Raw genomic sequence first — 12,038 nt, forward strand, 5'->3', positions numbered from 1 at the left:
GATCGCTAGGAGCAGATGTGACTCTGGCAGGAGCACTCATCGTCACGGAGACAGCGATGCGGCCTGACAACACCTCAAGTGCGGCGGCACACACACACACACACACACACACACACACACACACACACACACACACACACACACACACACACACACACACACACACACAACCCTTGATAAGCCCCACACCCCTGACTGGTGCGATCACACACTGAACTCGCCAAGGACCACCTTGGAATCCCCCCACCTACCCACCCCACAAACACCAGCTCTTACCCCTCAGGGGAACTGCAAGTGCACAGCCAGTAAGGGGAGAGTGTTGAGGAGGATGGAGGAGAGAGGGAGGCGAGGGAGAGTTGCTAACTAGGCAACAAAAAGTGCCGCAAAGCATGTACTGAGATTTTTCATCACTTGAGATATTTTCTTCTATTTTAATCTTTTTTTTATTTATTTTTTATTTCACCTTTATTTAACCAGGTAGGCTAGTTGAGAACACGTTCTCATTTGCAACTGCGACCTGGCCAAGATAAAGCATAGCAGTGTGAACAGACAACACAGAGTTACACATGGAGTAAACAATAAACAAGTCAATAACATGGTAGAAAAAAAGAGAATCTATATACAATGTGTGCAAAAGGCATGAGGTAGGCAATAAATCGAATAATTACAATTTAGCAGATTAACACTGGAGTGATAAATCATCAGATGATCATGTGCAAGAAGAGATATTGGTACTGGTGTGCAAAAGAGCAGAAAAGTAAATAAATAAAAACAGTATGGGGGGTGAGGTAGGTAAATTGGGTGGGTAGTTTACAGATGGACTATGTACAGCTGCAGCGATCGGTTAGCTGCTCAGATAGCAGATTTTTAAAGTTGTTGAGGGAGATAAAAGTCTCCAACTTCAGAGATTTTTGCAATTCGTTCCAGTCGCAGGCAGCAGAGAACTGGAAGGAAAGGCGTCCAAATGAGGTTTTAGCTTTAGGGATGATCAGTGAGATACACCTGCTGGAGCGCGTGCTGCGGGTGGGTGTAGCCATCGTGACCAGTGAACTGAGATAAGGCGGCACTTTACCTAGCATAGCCTTGTAGATGACCTGGAGCCAGTGGGTCTGACGACGAACGTGTAGCGAGGGCCAGCCGACTAGGGCATACAGGTCGCAGTGGTGGGTCGTATAAGGTGCTTTAGTAACAAAACGAATGGCACTGTGATAAACTGCATCCAGTTTGCTGAGTAGAGTGTTGGAAGCTATTTTGTAGATGACATCGCCGAAGTCGAGGATCGGCAGGATAGTCAGTTTTACTAGGGTAAGTTTGGCGGCGTGAGTGAAGGAGGCTTTGTTGCGGAATAGAAAGCCGATTCTTGATTTGATTTTGGATTGGAGATGTTTGATATGAGTCTGGAAGGAGAGTTTGCAGTCTAGCCAGACACCTAGGTACTTATAGATGTCCACATATTCTAGGTCGGAACCGTCCAGGGTGGTGATGCTAGTCGGGCGTGCGGGTGCAGGCAGCGAATGGTTGAAAAGCATGCATTTGGTTTTACTAGCGTTTAAGAGCAGTTGGAGGCCACGGAAGGAGTGTTGTATGGCATTGAAGCTCGTTTGGAGGTTAGATAGCACAGTGTCCAAGGAAGGGCCGGAAGTATATAGAATGGTGTCGTCTGCGTAGAGGTGGATCAGGGAATCGCCCGCAGCAAGAGCAACATCATTGATGTATACAGAGAAAAGAGTCGGCCCGAGAATTGAACCCTGTGGTACCCCCATAGAGACTGCCAGAGGACCGGACAACATGCCCTCCGATTTGACACACTGAACTCTGTCTGCAAAGTAGTTGGTGAACCAGGCAAGGCAGTCATTAGAAAAACCGAGGCTACTGAGTCTGCCGATAAGAATATGGTGATTGACAGAGTCGAAAGCCTTGGCCAGGTCGATGAAGACGGCTGCACAGTAATGTCTTTTATCGATGGCGGTTATGATGTCGTTTAGTACCTTGAGCGTGGCTGAGGTGCATCCGTGACCGGCTCGGAAACCGGATTGCACAGCGGAGAAGGTACGGTGGGATTCGAGATGGTCAGTGATCTGTTTGTTGACTTGGCTTTCGAAGACCTTAGATAGGCAGGGCAGGATGGATATAGGTCTGTAACAGTTTGGGTCCAGGGTGTCTCCCCCTTTGAAGAGGGGGATGACCGCGGCAGCTTTCCAATCCTTGGGGATCTCAGATGATACGAAGGAGAGGTTGAACAGGCTGGTAATAGGGGGTGCGACAATGGCGGCGGACAGTTTCAGAAATAGGGGGTCCAGATTGTCAAGCCCAGCTGATTTGTATGGGTCCAGGTTTTCCAGCTCTTTCAGAACATCTGCTATCTGGATTTGGGTAAAGGAGAAGCTGGGGAGGCTTGGGCGAGTAGCAGCGGGGGGGGCGGGGCTGTTGGCCAAGGTTGGAGTCGCCAGGAAGAAGGCATGGCCAGCCATTGAGAAATGCTTGTTGAAGTCTTCGATTATCACGGATTTATCGGTGGTGACCGTGTTACCTAGCCTCAGTGCAGTGGGCAGCTGGGAGGAGGTGCTCTTGTTCTCCATGGACTTTACAGTATCCCAGAACTTTTTGGAGTTAGAGCTACATGATGCGAATTTCTGCTTGAAAAAGCTGGCCTTTGCTTTCCTGACTGACTGCGTGTATTGGTTCCTGACTTCCCTGAACAGTTGCATATCGCGGGGGCTCTTCGATGCTATTGCAGTTCGCCACAGGATGTTTTTGTGCTGGTCGAGGGCAGTCAGGTCTGGAGTGAACCAAGGGCTATATCTGTTCTTGGTTCTGCATTTTTTGAACGGAGCATGCTTGTCTAATATGGTGAGGAAGTAACATTTAAAGAATGACCAGGCATCCTCAACTGACGGGATGAGGTCAATATCCTTCCAGGGTACCCGGGCCAGGTCGATTAGAAAGGCCTGCTCGCAGAAGTGTTTTAGGGAGCGTTTGACAGTGATGAGGGGTGGTCGTTTGACCGCAGACCCGTGGCGGATACAGGCAATGAGGCAGTGATCGCTGAGATCTTGATTGAAGACAGCAGAGGTGTATTTGGAGGGCAGGTTGGTCAGGATAATGTCTATTAGGGTGCCCATGTTTACGGATTTAGGGTTGTACCTGGTGGGTTCCTTGATGATTTGTGTGAGATTGAGGGCATCAAGCTTGGATTGTAGGACTGCCGGGGTGTTAAGCATATCCCAGTTTAGGTCACCTAACAGAACAAACTCTGAAGCTAGATGGGGAGCGATCAATTCACAGATGGTGTCCAGGGCACAGCTGGGAGCTGAGGGGGGTCGGTAGCAGGCGGCAACAGTGAGAGACTTATTTCTGGAGAGATTAATTTTTAAAATTAGAAGTTCGAACTGTTTGGGCATAGACCTGGAAAGTATGACAGAACTTTGCAGGCTATCTCTGCAGTAGATTGCAACTCCTCCCCCTTTGGCAGTTCTATCTTGACGGAAAGTGTTGTAGTTGGGTATGGAAATCTCAGAATTTTTGGTGGCCTTCCTAAGCCAGGATTCGGACACGGCAAGGACATCAGGATTGGCAGAGTGTGCTAAAGCGGTGAGTAAGGCAAACTTAGGGAGGAGGCTTCTGATGTTGACATGCATGAGGCCAAGGCTTTTTCGATCGCAGAAGTCAACAAATGAGGGTGACTGGGGACATGCAGGGCCTGGGTTTACCTCCACATCACCCGAGGAACAGAGGAGTAGCAGGACGAGGGTGCGGCTAAAGGCCATCAAAACTGGTCGCCTAGAGCGTTGGGGACAAAGAATAAAAGGAGCAGATTTATGGGCGTGGTAGAATAGATTCTGGGCATAATGTGCAGACAGGGGTATGGAGGGGCGCGGGTACAGCGGAGGCAAGCCCAGGCACTGGGTGATGATAAGAGAGGTTGTATCTCTGGACATGCTGGTCTCAATGGGTGAGGTCACCGCATGTGTGGGGGGTGGGACAAAGGGGGTATCAGAGGTACGGAGAGTGGAACTACAGGGTCCATTGCAAACCAAAACAATGACAATGAAAACTAGCCTGAACAACAGTATGCAAGGCATATTGATATTTGAGAGAGACATACAATAAGGCATAAAGTGATTGCAGGTCTTGATTGGGAGAGCTAGCTAAAACAACAGGTAAGATAACAGCAGCAATAACAGGGTGCTAGTCTGACACAGCAACAACAGGTAAAAAATGGCGATGACTAGGCAGAGAGGGTCGGATTAACTACACACAGATCCTGAGTTAAAGCACAGAGCCGACAGATAAGACACAAATAAACAGAATGGAGTACCGTGAATTAATGGACAGTCAAGCATGCATCAGCTATGTAGCCAAGTGATCATAGTGTCCAGGGGGCAGCCGTAGATGGAGCAGAGGAGGCCTCCACTAAGCTAGCACGCGGCGTGTAAAGTTAGTAGCCCGGGGGGTGGTCTGCTCAGACGGAGGGGGTCTGCTCAGACGTGGTTGTGTCGACAGAGAATCCAAGCCAGATGGCGATGGCGAAAGAGAGGTTGTGAATTGTAGAATAGTGTTTGCTAACTGGTGCTAGCTTCGTGGCAGTGGCAGTGGCACTAGCTCTTCAGCTAGCCGGCAGATGGGCCTAGCTCGAGGCTAGCTCAAGGCTAACTGGTGCTTGCTTCGGGACAGAGGTGTTAGCCAGTAGTAGCCACTCGGTTGCAGCTAGCTAGCTGTGATGATACGGTGTAATTGTCCAGAGCTTGCGTCAGGAATCCGGTGATGTGGTAGAGAAAAAGCAGTCCTATATGCTCTGGGTTGATATCGCGCTGCAGCTAGCCGGCAGATGGGCCTAGCTCGAGGCTAGCTCAAGGCTAACTGGTGCTTGCTTCGGGACAGAGGTGTTAGCCAGTAGTAGCCACTCGGTTGCAGCTAGCTAGCTGTGATAATACGGTGTAATTGTCCAGAGCTTGCGTCAGGAATCCGGTGATGTGGTAGAGAAAAAGCAGTCCTATATGCTCTGGGTTGATATCGCGCTTGCAGACTGGCAGGTATCGGCCCGGTATTGAAGCTGGCTGTGTCCGAGTTAAGGGCGAAGACCGCAGCAGTGGCTAACTGACTACTAGCTAGTAGCTAGTTATCTGGCTAGCTTCTGATTGGGGTTACGGTTCAAAAGTATATAAAAAATAGCAGGTCCGTACCACATTGGGTGAGGCGGAATGTAGGAATGTATATTCAGTTCCTAGATGGAAAGTGAAATTAAAATAAATACGAAATGTATACGAAAAATACGAATACTATTTACACGGGACAAGACAGGACAAAGACACATCCGACTGCTACGCCATTCTTGGATTTAGAAAGTGTCAAGTTGAAGACAAATGGTTGTTTTGGGGCTAAACGTATGAACTTGTCCAAGGAGACCCAGATCAACACACTTAGATGAGCATGGTTCCACGGAGCACAGAGCTACAGGCCAGATGGTGGAATTACTTAAGACATCTGTAACATGTACAACCCAGCTCTGCTTAGCAAAATAAACACACAACATGCCAACGGAAATACACGGCTGCTCCCTCTCACTCTCTTTCCCTATCTCCCTCAGTTTATCTCTCTCTCTCTCGTTGGAGTGCATGCTGGGAGTGAGTTGTCAAGCAGGAGTGTTTGTGAGAGCGAATGGAATTTCTTTTCACTCTATTGGGTTTTGGTATGTAGATATATATATATTCATTAGTTTAGTTGTTTTAAGGGTATATTGTTTAACTATCATTAAGCACGTATAAGGGTGGTGGGATCGTTGAGGTTGTTTGTTTGTTTTTTCGCGAGGGCACAACCAGCGGGTGGGGCTGGTTGAAATGGCCACTCGAGGAAGTGTAGAGTTTGAAAAACTTAGCCGGAGGCATGGGGTAAAGATTCCAGCCGCGGCAGGGTGTTCAGTAGAAGAATGTAGCCTGGCTGTGGGTGCTATCATTGGGTATGATAGCATCAAATCAGCCTCAAGGATGAATAGCGCTGTAGTGATCTTTTTAGATTCTATTGAAAAGGTGAATAAAATAGTCGAGACGGGTGTTGTGTTGCGGGAGGCACATACGCAAGTATTTCCGCTTATGAATCCGGCGAAAAAAGTGATACTGTCTAACGTGCCACCTTTTGTTAGAGATGAAATATTGGAGCGAGAGTTATCTCGTCATGGTCAAATCGTATCTACAATAAAGAAAGTTCTTTTTGGATGCAAATCTCCGTTGCTGAAACATGTCGTGTCTCATAGGAGACAAGTGCATATGATTTTAAAAAAGGACGTAGATGAACTGAATTTAGCGTTCAGTTTTAAGATTGATGGATTTGATTATGTATTTTATGCTTCGACGGAATCAATGAAATGCTTTGGTTGTGGAAAAGAGGGGCATTTGGTGCGCAGTTGTCCCGAGAATGAGCGCGCTGAGACCGGTAGTGGTTATAGTGCTGGTGCAAATAACGCACCACCGCGAAGGGATGAACATGCTAAGGGTGCAGGGGAAGGGAGAAGGTGGGCAGATGTGGTTGGAAAAGTAGGAGAAGAAGGCATTGTGGATAAGGCGGAAATCGTGGTAGATCAGAAAAAAGAGGGAGGGGAAACAGGTGGTGAGATTGCGACTGCCGTCGCTGAGGTGGTGCTGGAAAATGAAATTGGAGGTCAAGAGGAGATTGAAATAACGGAAAAAGAAGCAGATGTTTTCAAAATACCTAGGAGTAAAAGGAAGAACGTAAGGGGGGGTGAAGGGTCTAGTTCTAAGAGAAAGGTAGAGAGTGATAAATCAGTAGAAGATGAACAAGTGGTAGAGATGGTGGAGTTTTCTTCTGGGGAGGATAGCGAGAGTGAGTCTTCTGACGCGTCACAACAATGTAGCGAGACAAATGGGATAGAAGGGAGATATGGAATTGAGAAGATACGTCAATTTCTGAAGTTGACAAAAGGGAAGAAATATATGCAGGATTACAATGTAACTGATTTTTTCGTTGAAAGTGAATTGTTTATTGAATCAGCAAAGTTTCTGATGTCAAAAATTACAGGAGGAGGGTTGAAAAGCCCTGAAATTGCTAGACTCAAGAAAGTGGTCACGAGAGTGATAAGTGATGTAAATTCGAAAGAAAATGAAAGAGTTCAGTTGCAGTTTTAACTCTGTAAAGAGATGTGGTGGCTGTATCATCCTCTGTATATTTTTTTCATCCATGAGCAGTTTTAAGATTTCTTCTTTAAACGTAAATGGGGCAAGAGATGGTAAAAAAAGAGCCATGGTGTATGAGTTAATTAGGGGAAAGGGAAGTGACATAATTTTTCTACAAGAAACGCATAGTCATTTGGAAAATGAAGTTATGTGGCAACAGGAGTGGGGGGGGACAGTGGTGTGTAGTCATAAAAACTCAAAAAGTGGGGGGGTGGCTATTTTGTTCTCAAAAGGGTTTTTGCCTTTGTCTTATGAGATTGAGGAGATAGTTGAGGGGAGGTTATTAAAAGTTAGAGCAAGGTATGAAAACATCACTATGTGTCTGATAAATGTATATGCCCCAGTGGTGACAGTTGAGAGGGTATGTTTTTTAGAGACATTATCAAATACCATTGAGAAATGTAATAAAGAGGATTATTTATTTATTGCTGGGGATTTCAACTGCACAGTCAGCGATTTAGATAGAAATCACAAAGAACCTCATATAGCCTCAAGGACTTTTTTAAAACGCCTTATTGTAACACATGAATTGTGTGATATTTGGCGGAGTCAACATGGAGGAACAAGGCAGTACACCTGGGCGCATGTGAGAGAGAACATCATCTCTATGGCTAGGTTAGATAGGTTTTATTGTTTTGAGCATCAATCTCAGGTTTGTAAATCAAGTGTGATAACCCCAGTGGGATTTTCTGATCATTGTTTAATAACAGAGGTGGTGTTCATTAATGATGTAAAACCCAAAAGTGCATACTGGCATTTTAATACAACTTTATTGAGTGATGCTCATTTCAGGAAATGTTTCAGTTTTTTGTGGGAGAGGTGGAGGTCTCAAAAGGCCAGTTTTATATCACTTCAACAGTGGTGGGATATAGGGAAAATTCAGATTCAACAATTCTGTAATCAATACACGAGGAATGTCACCAAGGATATCACCAGATCAATGAAAGCCTTAGAGTTTGAAATAGTGGAACTCATGACGTTGGTTGAGACCACAGGAGATCGAGGCCATACTCAGGCCCTCAAGAGGAGAAAAGCTGCATTGGCAGACCTGCTGGGTATCAGAGCACAGGGGGCATTGGTGAGAAGTAAGTTTCAGGGAATATCTGAAATGGATGCCTCATCCAAGTTTTTCTTTGGTTTAGAGAAAAAGAATGGACAAAGAAAAATTATTCATTGTCTCAAATCAGCTGTTGGACAAGAGCTCACTAGCCCGAGTGAAATTAGAAAGAGGGCAGCAGAGTTCTATGCTGAGCTCTATAAGTGTGAGTACAAAGAGGATAAAACAGTGACACAACAGTTCTTTGATGGGCTCCCAAAGGTGGCTGCAGAAGCTCAGGTTGAGCTGGAGCAACCATTGTCTTTGCAGGAGTTATACACTGCATTAAAAGGCATGGAAAATGGAAGGGCACCAGGCATTGATGGGCTTCCCGTTGACTTTTTTAAGTCTTTTTGGGCTATGTTGGGAGAGGATTGGCTAGCAGTAGTTAATGATAGTTTAACCGGAGGGTTACTACCAATAAGCTGCAGAAGGGCTGTCCTCACCCTATTGCCCAAAAAGGGTGACCCTAGGGAGGTGAAGAACTGGAGGCCGGTGGCTTTATTGTGCACTGATTATAAGATATTGTCAAAGGCTTTGTCCAACAGGCTGAGGGAGGTGATGGGGCAAATCATACATACGGACCAGTCCTACTGTGTTCCTGGCAGGCAGATAGGGGAAAACATTTCTCTGATTCGTGATTTTTTGGACGTCTCTAAGGCTATTGGGTTGGATGCTGGTCTAATTTCAATTGATCAGGAAAAGGCATTTGACCGAGTTGAACATAAATATTTATGGCACACGCTTGAGGCGTTTGGGTTCAGCTCGGGTTTTATTGCCATGATAAAGGTGATATATGGTGACATTGAAAGTGTATTGAAAGTTAACGGTGGTTTGAGTGCTCCTTTTAAAGTGTGTAGAGGTATTCGGCAGGGATGTTCTTTGTCAGGGATGTTGTATGCCATTGCTATAGAGCCACTACTAAATAGCATTAGAAGTCGCATTGAAGGGGTGTACCTTTCAGAGGATATTCCTCCTATTCGTCTCTCAGCCTATGCTGATGATGTAGTTGTGTTAGTGAAAAATCAAGCGGAGGTGGATAGTTTGAGTATAATGGTTGATCGTTTTAGGGGAATATCCTCTGCAAAGGTAAATTGGGAAAAGAGTTGTGCTTTACAGATTGGAAAATGGGCTGGAGGGATCATGGCTTTGCCAGGGGGGCTAGAATGGTGTAAGGGAGGTTTTAAGTATCTTGGAGTGTACCTAGGAGATGAGGGGACTATGGAAAAGAATTGGAGTGGGGTGGTTGAAATGGTGGAAGGGAGGATGAGGAGATGGCGTTGGTTATTATCTCGTATGTCATATAGGGGGCGCACTATTATAGTTAACAATGTGATTGCCTCTGCACTGTGGCATCGGTTGTCAGTTTTAGAACCACCATCTGGCCTTCTGGCTAAGATACAGGCAATTATTGTGGATTTCTTTTGGGATAAATATCATTGGGTTCCACAAAGTGTTTTGTATTTATCAAAAGAGGAGGGGGGACAAGGTCTTGTACATCTTGCTAGTAGAGCTGCTGCTTTCCGTTTTCAGTTTATTCAAAGGTTGCTTTATGGACCGGAAAATGTGGTGTGGAGAGGGGTGGCAGGTCTTGTATTACAGAGGGTTGGAGGATTAGGATTAAAGAAGGCTTTATTTCTGGTTGATAGTAGACAGATTTCTAGGGAGGGAGTACCTCCGTTTTACAGAGGCCTTCTCAGAGTGTGGAGCATAATGAAGGTGTCCAGACGAAATTCAGCGGAGTCAGTGCATTGGCTGTTGGAGGAACCTCTGGTGTATGGGGCAAGACTGGATTGTACAACTGCAGCTGTTCCACATTTCTCCAAGATTCTGGTGAAGGGCAAAATAATCACCTTAAAACAGTTAATGGCCATGGCTGGGCCCGCCTTAATGGATGGAAGACGGGTGGCTGAACATTTGGGGATGAGGTCGGAAAGGATTGTCGGACAAATGTTGGGGAGCTGCAGGAAGGCTCTGTCAGCGGAAGAGTGGGGTATGCTTCGTAACCACAAGAAGAATATACAAGATGAAGACGTCTCATTTCCAAGACTAGGGATTACACCAAATATCTCAGAGTCAGAAAGAAAGGTGTTATTGATGGATTTGAGAGGGTTGGAGGAGGTGAGTTTGGATGAGGTGAATGGGAAGGACTTGTATAGGGGGTGTGTCAAGGTGTTGAACAAAGATAAATTGAAAAATAGAAAAGACACTCCATGGAGGGTAAAATTGGGCATTGATGATAAAGTAAAGCCAGAATGGAGAGCACTGTACAAGCCACCGTTACAAAAGGGTACTGGTGATATGCAATGGAGGGTTTTACATGGTATCATTGCAGTTAATGTTTTTATATCTGTTATTAACTCAGATGTTAGAGATGGATGTCCTTTTTGTAATATAAGAGAAACTATTTTTCACTGTTTTATGGAGTGTGAGAGGATAAAACCTCTATTGGAAATGCTGGAATCTTTGTTTAAAGCTGTAGGGGAGTTTTTCAATAACACTGTTTTTATTTTGGGGTTTAGATATAGTAAGCAACAGAAAAGAAAATGTCAAATGTTAAATTTTATTTTGGGACAAGCTAAGATGTCAATTTTTCTGAGTAGGAAACATAAGATAGAAACGGGATATGGGCAGGATGTAAAATGTGTTTTTAAAGGATTAGTGAAAGCAAGAATAAAAGTAGATTTTGAGTTCTTCTCAGCTGTAAAAGATCTCATATTGTTTGAGGAGAAGTGGGCATACGAAGGAGCGCTTTGTTTTGTAGAGGAGGGGAAATTATTTTTTGCTGAAGAAATAAGTTGAATGTAGATGTTATGTATTTATTTATTTTTCGTTTAGGAATTACATTTGTTGATTCATTTCTGAAAAGACAGTGTGTCATTATTTGTGTTAACATTTGAGTATAAAATAAAGGTTTTATAAAAACTCAACAAAAAAAAAAACTCTCTCTCTCTCTCTCTCTCTCTCTCTCTCTCTCTCTCTCTCTCTCTCTCTCTCTCTTTCCCTCTCTCGCTCTCTCTTTCCCTCTCTCGCTCTTGCTCTCTCTTTCCCTCTCTCTCTCTCTCGCTCTCTCTTTCCCTTTCCCTCTCTGTCTTTCTCTCCCTCTCCCTATTTCTCGCTCTCTCTTTCACTCTCCCTTTCTCTCTCTATCTCTCCCTCCCCCTCTCCCTTTCTCTCGTTTGAAAATACTGAGACAGTGCAACTACTTTATACTTGTGATGGGACATCTACATTTTGAAGCAGATCTCTTAGGATATCTCAGTCGACTGCACACATATCTATCTATTGTACGCATGCATTGTGGTCTGGAGCTATTGGATCGTGATGCTGTTGACCTTAACAAAGGCACCAGGACCAGTGGAAGCAAAACAGCCCCATAACATCAAAGATCCACCATCATATTTTACAGTAGGGATCAGGTATTTCCTGCATGTGCGTTGTACTTTCCAACCATTAGTGTGAAATCTGACCATAGCACCGCCTCGAGTTTGCTAAACGACATTGGTACCTGGACTGGAACCGGTGCTGTGGTCATATGACACGAAAATACAGGTCTTGGCCATGCACATCGGTGGTGGGTTTGGCCTTCAAAAGTACAAGGCATATGCAGGAAATAACTGATCCCTACTGTAACATTTTCTGTTGGATCTTTGATGTTATGGGGCTATTTTTCTTCCACTGGTCCTGGTGCCCTTGTTAAAGTCAATGGCATCATGAACTTGACCAAAGCCCAAAACCTGGTTGCCTCTGCCAGG

Source organism: Salvelinus alpinus, chromosome 25 (genome assembly GCF_045679555.1).
Source record: "Salvelinus alpinus chromosome 25, SLU_Salpinus.1, whole genome shotgun sequence".
Lineage (NCBI taxonomy): Eukaryota > Metazoa > Chordata > Actinopteri > Salmoniformes > Salmonidae > Salvelinus > Salvelinus alpinus.